The following is a 10,279-nucleotide window of genomic DNA, read 5'->3' on the forward strand; positions in this document are numbered from 1 at the left end:
ATCTACTTCCATAGTGATACTGCCTCAGAAACCCAGGGAGGGATTGCTATGAGTCAAGGCAGACTCAATGGTAAATAACAACAACAACAACTGAGTGGTTGACACCATCTATTTCTTTTGGTCTCATAGTCATATAGACTGAGGATTGCATGGTGTACCAGTCGCTTGGACTAACTGTTTCCATGAATCTTTGGTTTTCTTCATTCTTCTTTGCTCTGGATGAGGAGAGACCCATCGTTGCATCTAGATGGTCGCCTGCAAGCGTTTAAGATCCCAGTTGCTATTCACCAAAGTAGGATGTGGAACAATGTTTTGTGTAGTATGTTATGCTAATTGATCTTGATGTCCCCTGCGACTATGGTCCCAAGCCCACAGGTCCAACTACTCACTCCCTCTGGGTAGCTGGCTGTGGCCAAAAAGTAACTACAACCTTGTCCCTTGTCAGCTCTACTATACACTTGGGAATTCTTACAGAACATACAAATACATTTGTAGAAACATTGTCTGCCAACCCTATACACGGTCTTGGGCACACTACCCGCTGCATAAACATACCTAATAGTTCAGCCTGTCCACCCATCTATCCACTTGTATAGCTATGTTTGCCTTCACTGACAATCCAGTATTTTATTTACAAAAGGGTTCATCTTTGTTGTCTGTAGCTCCCATGTACCTCTCTATATCTCTTCCTCAATGCCACCATGTTGATCACTCACATTTGGTACATTGCCCTTCTCTTCACCAAAATCAATACTTATCTCTACCTATCTAACAGTGTTCCCTCCCCTCCCCCTCCAGTCCTGATAACCAACAAAGAAAATTTCCTTCCATATATAAACCTTTCCTTGACTTTTTACAATAATGGACTAATACAATATTTGTCCTTCTGTGAGTGACTTATTTCATTCAGCAAAATGTCCTCCAAGTGCATCCACATTATGCGGTGTTTTGCAGATTCTACGTTATTCTTTAGGGTTGTGTAGTATTCCATTGTGTTTATGTACCACAGTTTGGTTATCCATTCTTCAGTTGATGGGCACCTAGGTTGTTTCCATCTTTTGTCTATTCTAAACAGTGCTGCAATGAACATGGGTGTGCATATATCTGTTCTTGTCCTGGCTCTCACTCCTTTAGGATATATACCTAGTAATAGAATGGCTGGGTCAAATGGTATTTCTATTTCCAACTTTTTAAGGAGTGGCCATACTGCTTTCCACAGTGGGTTGTACCATTTCATAAGAGGACTTTCTTTTGAGAGGAGGTTTTTTTTTGTTTTGTTTTGTTTTGTTTTTTTAATGACCTGATCAATTTCTTCTTTTGTGTTGGTTCTGTTAAAATTTTCTACTTCAGATTGTATTAATTTGAATTGGTAGTGTATTTCCAGCAATTTGTGCTTTTCTTTTAGGTTTTCAAATTGTTGGAGTACAGTTCTTCATAGTAATTTGCTATTATCCTTTTTATTTCAGTAGGCTCTGTTGAGACATTGTCTATTTCATTTCTTATTCACATCTTCTTTTCCTTTGTTAAATTTGCCAGTGGTTTGTCAATTTTATTAATATTTTCAAAAAAAAAAAAAAAACTTCTAGTCTTGTTGATTCTTTCTAATCTTTTTCTGTTTTCTGTTTCATTTATTTCTGCTTGAATCTTTCTTCTGGTGACCGTAGACTTCTTTTCTGTCATTCTTTTTCTAATTGTTGGAAATATTGGGTTAAAGGGTTAAGTTTGGTTCTTTCTTCTTTTTTGATGTGTGTATTTATTGCTACAAATTATTCTCTAAGCACTGCTTTTTCCATGTCTCAAATATTTTGGTATGCTGTGTTTTCATTCTTGTTTGATTCAGGAATTTTTTATTTCATTTTTCATTTCTTCTATTATCCAGCAGTTTTAAAGCAGGGTCTTATTCAGTTTCCATGTATTTGACTTCTTTTTCCCTTGATCTTCCTGTAATTGATTTCTGATTTTTTAGCATTGTGGTCTGAGAAGATGCTTTGTAGTATTTCAATGTTTTTAAATTTATTGAGGCTTGCTGTGTGGCCTAATGTATTATCTATTCTGGAGAATGTTCTATGTATGCTCAAAATGAATGTATATTGTGCTGTTGTTCGGTGGAGTATTCGGGGTATATATCTATGAGGTCAAGGTGGTTGATTGTGTTGTTTAGATCATCTGTATCTTTGTTGAGTTTCTTTCCAGCTGTTCTGTTCTTCATTGAAAGTGGTGCATTAAGTCTTCTACTATTATTTTGGAGTTGTCTATTTCTCTTTTCAAGTCTGCTCAAGATTGATTTATGTATTTTGGGGATTTTCAATTTGGTACAAAGATATTTATCATGATTCTGTCCTCTTCTTGGATTGCCCCTTTAACCATTATATAATATTCTTCCTTATCTCTTTTGCTTGTTTGTGCCTGAAAGTCTTTTTTATCAGAAACTAATACTGGAAAGAAAAAAAAAAAAAAAACAATACTGCCACTCCTGCTCTTTTTTATTGCAATTGGTTTGATATATTTTTTCCATCTTTTGATTTTTAGCTTATTTTTGTCTATGTATCTAAGATATGTCTCTTGTAGATAGTATATTGATGGGTCAAGTTTTCTTACCCATTCTGCTACTCTTTGTCTCTTCACTGGTGCCTTTAGTTCATTTAAATTCAATATAATTATTAATAGGAATGAATTTATTACTATCATTTTGCTGGGATTTTTTTTTTTCCTTTTGGTGTGGTGTTGATGGTTTCTTTGTTCCATATATTTTTCTGTGCTGAGTTCATTTTGTTTATGGATTTTCTTATCATCTCCTTAGCTGCTGCTGGTTTAGTTGTTTACTGAATCTTTATAATTTTCTTCTTTTTCATTTTAGTGAGGTCCATTAATTTTCTTTGAGGTTAATAACTTACTATTCTCTTCCTAAGTTTAAAACAGTCATTCTATCTTGATATCATCTTGACTTCCTCTCAATTTGGAAGTTCTTTAGGTGCGCTATTTATTCCCTCTTTTTTGCTTTATCGTTGTCATTGTATACAAATTGAAAACTCTCATTCCCTATTTTCAGTATTGTAGGTTTACTTTATTCTTGATACATCTTGGATAATTTCCAGATAACATTGTTGTGTGTCTTAATCTTAGGCTGTTGTCTGCTTTTGTTTGTTCTCTATCTGAAGGACTCCCTTTAGCATTTCTTGTAAGGTTAGTTTGGTTTTTACAAATTCCTTTCATTTCTGTTTCTCTGGAAATGTCCTAATTTTGCCATCATATTTGAGGGATAATTTTGCTGGATATATAATTCTTGGTTGGCAATCTTGTTCTTTCATAGTTTTATGTATATCATCCCATTGCCTTCTTGCCTGCATGGTTTCTGCTTAGAAATCAGAGCTTAATCTTATTGGTTCTGCTTTGTAGGGGACTTTTTGTTTTTTTCAAGCTGCTTTCAGGATTTTTTCTTTGTCTTTTATTTTCAAAAGGTTTATTATGATATGTCTTGATGATTTGCTTTGAGAATCTATCCCATTTGGGGTTCGTTGAACTTCTTAAATGCATGTCTTCTCATCTTTCATGGTATTAGGGAAGTTTTCTTCCAATAAATCTTTGGCAATTTTCTCTGTGCCTTTTTTTGTCTCTTCCTATTCTGGAATGCTGATCACATGTAAGTTATTCTTCCTGATGTTGTTCCACACAATTCTTAGGCTATCTTCATTTGTTGTTTTTGTTATTGTTTTCTGAATAAAAAGAGAAGAAAAAGAAAAAACATAGCACAGTACTGGTGCAAGACTAGACACCAAAAATGGTTGTGATGGCAACAGAGGATTCTCTCTGCAGGAATATGCCCCACCAATTATGGAGGGAAGGTTGTAGGCACTACTGACTGAGGAGGCAGTGGGAGTGGGATGGCCACTCTACAGGATCATAAAAAGGTGAAGGAAGAGGATGAGAGAAAAAGAAAAAGGGGAGGAAAAGGGGTGGGAGAGGAAAGAAGTAAAAAAAAAAGAGAGAAAAAAAAAATTTTAAGAAGTGGTACAGCATTGGTAGGGGGCAGTGTTTGATAGGCTGTTGGGTGGGTGGGGGTAAGGGGGTGTCATGCTTCTGGTCACTGGGAGGTTATGTGGGATATGGAGTGGGAACTCACACCTTTCTTGTTGCCAATCACCAATGTGGCTGCTAATGCTGTCCTGGGAAAGCAGAGCTGGTTATCTCATTCCTGCCCTAATCAGAGCACTGCTTGAAATAATTTGAAATGGTCACACTGTGCTGAATGTGTTGGCAATTCACTGCTCCCTATGCCTCCTTTTTCACAGTTTTCATTCAGTCTCTTCCTCTAATCAGTATTTTATTATTTCTTTATCATTTCCTTTGAAGTTCTGGGTTCCAGAATTGTCATCCATATTCATTTCACTTAGTTTCTTTGGTCTTTGGGTAGAGGGCCTGGATATTATATCTGCTTAATCTGACATCTTGGCCCTCCCCCTATCTGGCAATTCCTAATAAACTTAAACATACATCTGCCATATAACTCAGCAGTACTACTCCTACATACTAACACAAAATGAATGAAAATACATGTCTACACACACGCCCTGGAGAGAACAATCATGGGAGAAGGAAGGGCTGCTTATGCACAGGGAGATAGCTCAGGGTGCAGAAGAGTATGAAGGGACGGACACTGGGAGAAGGTAACTATGGGGAGGAAGTGGGAGGGGAGCTGCTACATTGTAAATTTTGGTCAATGACATGAGACAAAGTATATGTGAACTGCTGTATGAAAAGTGAATTTACTCTGTAAATCTTCACCCAAATCCTAATTTTAAAAAAAAAAAAAATGTCTACAAAAGACCTGTACATGATATTCATAGCAGCTTTATTCAAAATAGGTCAAAATTAGAGATAACTCAAATGGCTATCCACAGGTGACTAGAAAAAGAAATAGTGGTATGTTACTATGTTGTTAGGTGCCATCAAGTAAGTTCTGACTTATAGTGACCTATGCACAGCAGAATGAAACATTGCCCAGTCCTGCACTATCCTCACAAGCATTGCTATGTTGGAGACCATTGTTGCAGACACTTTGTCAATCCATCTCATTGATGATCTTCCTTTTTTTCACTAACCTTTTACTTTACCAAGCATAATTTCCTTCTCCAGGTCCCTCTTAATGACATGTCCACCACCACTTGTCTGTCATTTTGTCATACTGTGGTGGTTTGAGTGTTGGTTGCTGGAAGCTATGCCACCAGTATTTCAAATATCAGTAGGGTCAATCATAGTGGACAGATTTCAGCAGAGCTTCCAGAATAAGACAGACTAGAAAGAAGGATGAGGCCAGGTCCACTTATGAAAAAAATTAGCCACTGAAAACCTTACAACTAGCAGGGAAATATTGTCTGATATCGTGCTGGAAGATAAGCCCCTCAAGTTGGAAAGCACTCAAAATAGATTCTGAGGAAGGTGCAGGACTGGGTAGTGCTTCATTATGTTATACATAGGGTTGCTATGAGTCAAAAACAAGTCAATGGTACCTAACAACAATAACATGTACAAAGTAAATGAGATGAAATCTCTCCATCCTCACTTCTAAAGAGCATTCTAGCTGGACTTCCTCCAAGATGATATGTTTGTTCTTCTGGCAGTCCATGGTATAGTCAATATTCTTCTCCAACACCACAATTCAAATGTGTAAATTATTGGTTTATTTACATAATGGAGTATCGGTAACAAAAATGAGTAAACTACTGATCCACTCAATAATATAGATTAATCTTGAAGCTAAATGAAAGAAGTCAAATGTGAAACAATATACATAGGATGATTCTATTTATATAAAATTCAAAAATGGGCAAATCTAACCTATAGTAAAATAAATCAGAATTTATATCTAGCGTTAGAGTAACAGGGACATTGCCTACAAACAGCACAAAGAAACAAAAAGGAATGTGTTATATTTTGTTTTGGGTGTGGTTACTAAGGCACATGTTGTTGTTGCTGTTGTTGTTGTTGTTGTTGTTATGTCCCGTCGAGTCAGACCTGACTCATAGCGACCCTTCCTTGGGTTTCTGATGTGGCATCACTACGGAAGTAGATTGCCCAACCTTCCTTCCAAGGAGTGGCTGGTGGGTTTGAACCCCAGCCTTCTGGTTAGTAGTCAAGTGCCTTAGACACTATGCTACCAGAGCTCCAAGGCACATAGATTTCTGAAAACTCTTCATACTGAACATTTCAATAAAACAATGAAGAATTACTTTGCTCGTAGTGTACTGATATGGAAGAGAACTCAAGATGAAGAACAGTATGGTCCGTATTAGGTATATATTCAATTAATGTGCTATGAAGCATTATTTTAATAGGTGAGGGAGAGGTTAGAAAGATCTAAAGAAAAAAATATTTTTTATTGTGATTTGCATGAAAGTTTACAGAGCAAATTCATCTTCCATACAACTGTTCATATACATTTTGTTTCATGACATAGACTCCAATCCCCACAATGCAACGTCTCTCTTTCCACTTCCTCCCTTTGGTTACCTTTTCCCTGTGTCATTCTTTCCTATTCATTCTTGCCCTCTGAACTATCTCCCTGTGCAAATACTGCCCTTATGATCTCCCATGGTTGATTATTCTAAGGAATGCTTCTACCTGTCTATTGTTTGGCTGGAAGCCACAGGAGTGAGTTCAATTCCAGGCCCAAAAGTGACTAAGGGCCATAGTCTCAGGGCTTTCACCAGTCTCTATCAGACCAATAAGCCTGGCCTTTTTTTTATGATTTTGGGTTTTGTTGCAGATTTTTCTTCCAATCTATCCAGGATTTCCTATTTTCACCCCTTTCTAAGTGGTTGACTGTGGTAACCAGGCACATCTAGTTCTTCTGGTCTCAGGATCACATAGGCTGAAATTCTCATGGTCCACTAGTCCCTTGGACTAATTATTTCCATGTGTCTTTGGCTTTCTTCATTCTTCTTTGGTCAAGACAAGAAGAGACCAATTGTTGCATCTTAAATGGCCACTTGCAACCATTTAAGACCCCAGGCATTACTCACCAAAGTAGGATGTAAAACAATGTTTTTGTGTAGTGTATTATGCCAATTGAGCTTGATGTCCCCCATTACCATAGTTCTAAAGAAAACTTTAGCAATGATCATATCTGATGAGGATACTTGAATTTGGAAGACTAGGTAAACTCCCTCACAGTGGCTGAATGCCCCCATTCTGGCTCATCCACAGGGCACACAGTTACCAGCTTCCTAGGAAAGCAGGACACACATATGTCAGAAAACTCCATGAGGGCTTGGTACCAACCTGGGCCCCTGCTCAGACTCAAATGACCTTGATTGATCTCCTGTCTTCCTCTGCCCCTGAGGGCCTTAAGGCCACAATCAAGAGATGAGAGAGGACACGCCCTGGAGAGAACAATCATGGGAGAAGGAAGGGCTGCTTATGCACAGGGAGATAGCTCAGGGTGCAGAAGAGTATGAAGGGATGGACACTGGGAGGAGGTAACTATGGGGAGGAAGTGGGAGGGGAGCTGCTGCATTGTAAATTTTGGTCAATGACATGAGACAAAGTATATGTGAACTGCTGTATGAAAAGTGAATTTACTCTGTAAATCTTCACCCAAATCCTAATAAAAAAAAAAAAAAACTAGATGAGTGAGGAGGTGGTCTGGAGTCACAAAGTCATTGCTGATCAGAAGGGCCTGTGGCCAAGGCAAGGGGTTGTTGTGAGACTCTGGCTCCCCCTCAGAGTCACAACCCCAGGGACCACTGAGAAATAAATTTGTATAGGCTAAGTATTAAAGATTAAGCCTCAACATAAAGAAAACAAAAATCCTCACAACTGGACCAATAAGTAACATCATGATAAATGGAGAAAGTATTGAAGCTGTCAAGGATATCATTTTACTTGGGTCCACAATCAATGCCCATGGAAGCAGCAGTGAAGAAATCAGAAAATGTATTGCATTGGGCAAATCTGCTGTAAAAGACCTCTTTAAAGTTTTAAAGAACAAAGATATCACTTTGAAGACTAAGGTGAACCTGACCCAAGCCATGGTATTTTTAATAGCCTCGTATATATGTGAAATCTGGACAGTGAATAAGGAAAACCAAAGAAAAATTGATGACACACAAGTCTGTCTTGGAGGAAGTACAGTGGAATGCTCCTCAGAAGCTAGAATGGTCAAACTTCATCTCTCATACTTTGGTCATGTTATCAGAAGGAACTAATACCTGGAGAAGGATATCATGCTTGGTGTGGTGGTTATGTTTGTGTGTCAGCTCGGCTGGACCTGGTTGAATGGCTGGGCAGCTGGTGGTAGTTATTTCCCATGATGAGACTAGCAATCAGATCCATGGTGGGACCTACCACAAGCAGCTGAGTAGCTGCTTTGGGTACGTGGTCTGCTTCGCGTATATAAGAAACAGCTTTGGGAATGGTCTCTAGCTTATGGCACGCCTGAACCAAGGTATGTAGCCAAGTCATTGTTCAGCAGCCTGCCGTGCTCTGCCAATCCTGGGACTTTCAACAGACTTGAGTTAATGGCCTGCCATGTGGTTTGGTAACATTGAGACTGTGCTATTTTTATTTGTTAGCCTTGGGCTTGTCAGCCTCAGCAGCCAGTAGCTGTCTGAGTGAAGAAATAGATGCCTCTAGCTTCACTGGGCCAGGAGCAAGTGGCAGAGCTGAAGCCCAAGCTCAAGGGGCTTTCACCCAGCCCCTAGAGTCTGGCACTTTGAACTCAGACTTGTAGCTTCCCAACTGTTAGAGAATAAACTCCTGCTTGTTCAAGCCATTCCATTTGTGGTATATTCTTGTCAGAGCAGCACTAGGTAACCAGAACACTTGTTAAGGCAGAGGGTCAGTGAAAAAAGGGGAAGACCCTCAATGAGAGGTATTGACACAGTGGCTGCAATGATGGGCTCATGCATTGCAAGGATTGTGAGGATGGTGCAGGACCAGGAAATGTTTCCTTCTATTGTACATAAGGTCACCATGAGTCAAAACTAACTTGACAGCACCTACATAAGTACTGGGGAGCCTAGTGTGGGGCTTTAAGGGGAAGGCAGCAAAGAGGAGGAGCCCATGTAAAGCTGGGGATGATTGTCAGTATGAAGTTAATGGAAAGATGGGAGTGGGGTGCTATTGAGGGACATGAAAGGCTCAGGAAGCACCCATTGGAAGACAAAAGTGTTGGCAAGGCCCCAAAGGCCAGGTTTACATCTCTGGGTTTCTTTCTTAGTTTAGATTATGGACCAGTAATTTTTTTTTCCACTATGTAATTACTTTTTATCTCCTTCAAGCAGAAAACTTTAAAATATTTTTATCAGCTTTTCTAGTTATTTTCAGAAAAAAAAGTATTAGTCCCAATTACTTAGAACACCATTATCAGAAGTGGAAATGTTCCCCTTGCAATATCTTTATCTGTTGTTTTATTTTCAACTTTCTGTCTCCTTTTTGTGAACAAAATATAAAAGTATCTGTTTTGAAGTCTCTGTATTTTTAACAGATAATGTTACAAATTTACATTGTTATTTCTAATATGTCTAGATTTATCATTACATTATCTCATGATTTCCATCTATCATCTTTTTTGTTTCTATTTTCCCTATCTTTTGTTGGATTAGTTTTCTTTGGAATTTTATTACTTCTATTATTTTTAGAGGCTAATGGGAGCTCTGGTAGCATAGTGGCTAAGGCACTTGACTGCTAACCGAAGGCCGGTGGTTCAAATCCACCAGCCACTCCTCGGAAGGAAGATGGGGCAATCTACTTCCATAGTGATACTACCTCAGAAACCCAAGGAGGGGTCGCTATGAGTCGGGTTGGACTCGACGGCACATAACAACAACAACAAAGGCAGATTGCTATCCAGTATTCATTTTCCTCATCTTCTTGACAAATAGAACCATGATTATATGGGATAGCGATATGCCCAGATTAGGAAGAGCCTCCCTTGCAGCTACAGGTGGTCATGTGGCACTCACTGGCCAGCAAGATGTCAGCAAAAGTCACTGATTGGATCTGTTGGGAAAACTTTTTAAGGAAGCTGCCTCTGGCTAGGATTGCCTTCTTGTCTTTGGCATTTACCCTTCTTCTTCTTCCCTGAAATGTACACACAATGGCTGCCACTCTGGCAGCCATAGTAAGAGTACGAGGACAATGGTCTAAACACAAGAGAGAAGAGTGATAGAAGTCTGATGTTTCAGCTCTGGTAGCATAGTGCCTAAGGCACTTGACTGCTGACCAGAAGGCTGGTGGTTCAAACCCACCAGCCACTCCTCAGAAGGAAGATGGGGCAATC

The sequence above is a fragment of the Orycteropus afer genome, unplaced genomic scaffold (assembly GCF_000298275.1).
Source record: "Orycteropus afer afer isolate SDZICR_OR568_19922 unplaced genomic scaffold, OryAfe1.0 scaffold00323, whole genome shotgun sequence".
Lineage (NCBI taxonomy): Eukaryota > Metazoa > Chordata > Mammalia > Tubulidentata > Orycteropodidae > Orycteropus > Orycteropus afer.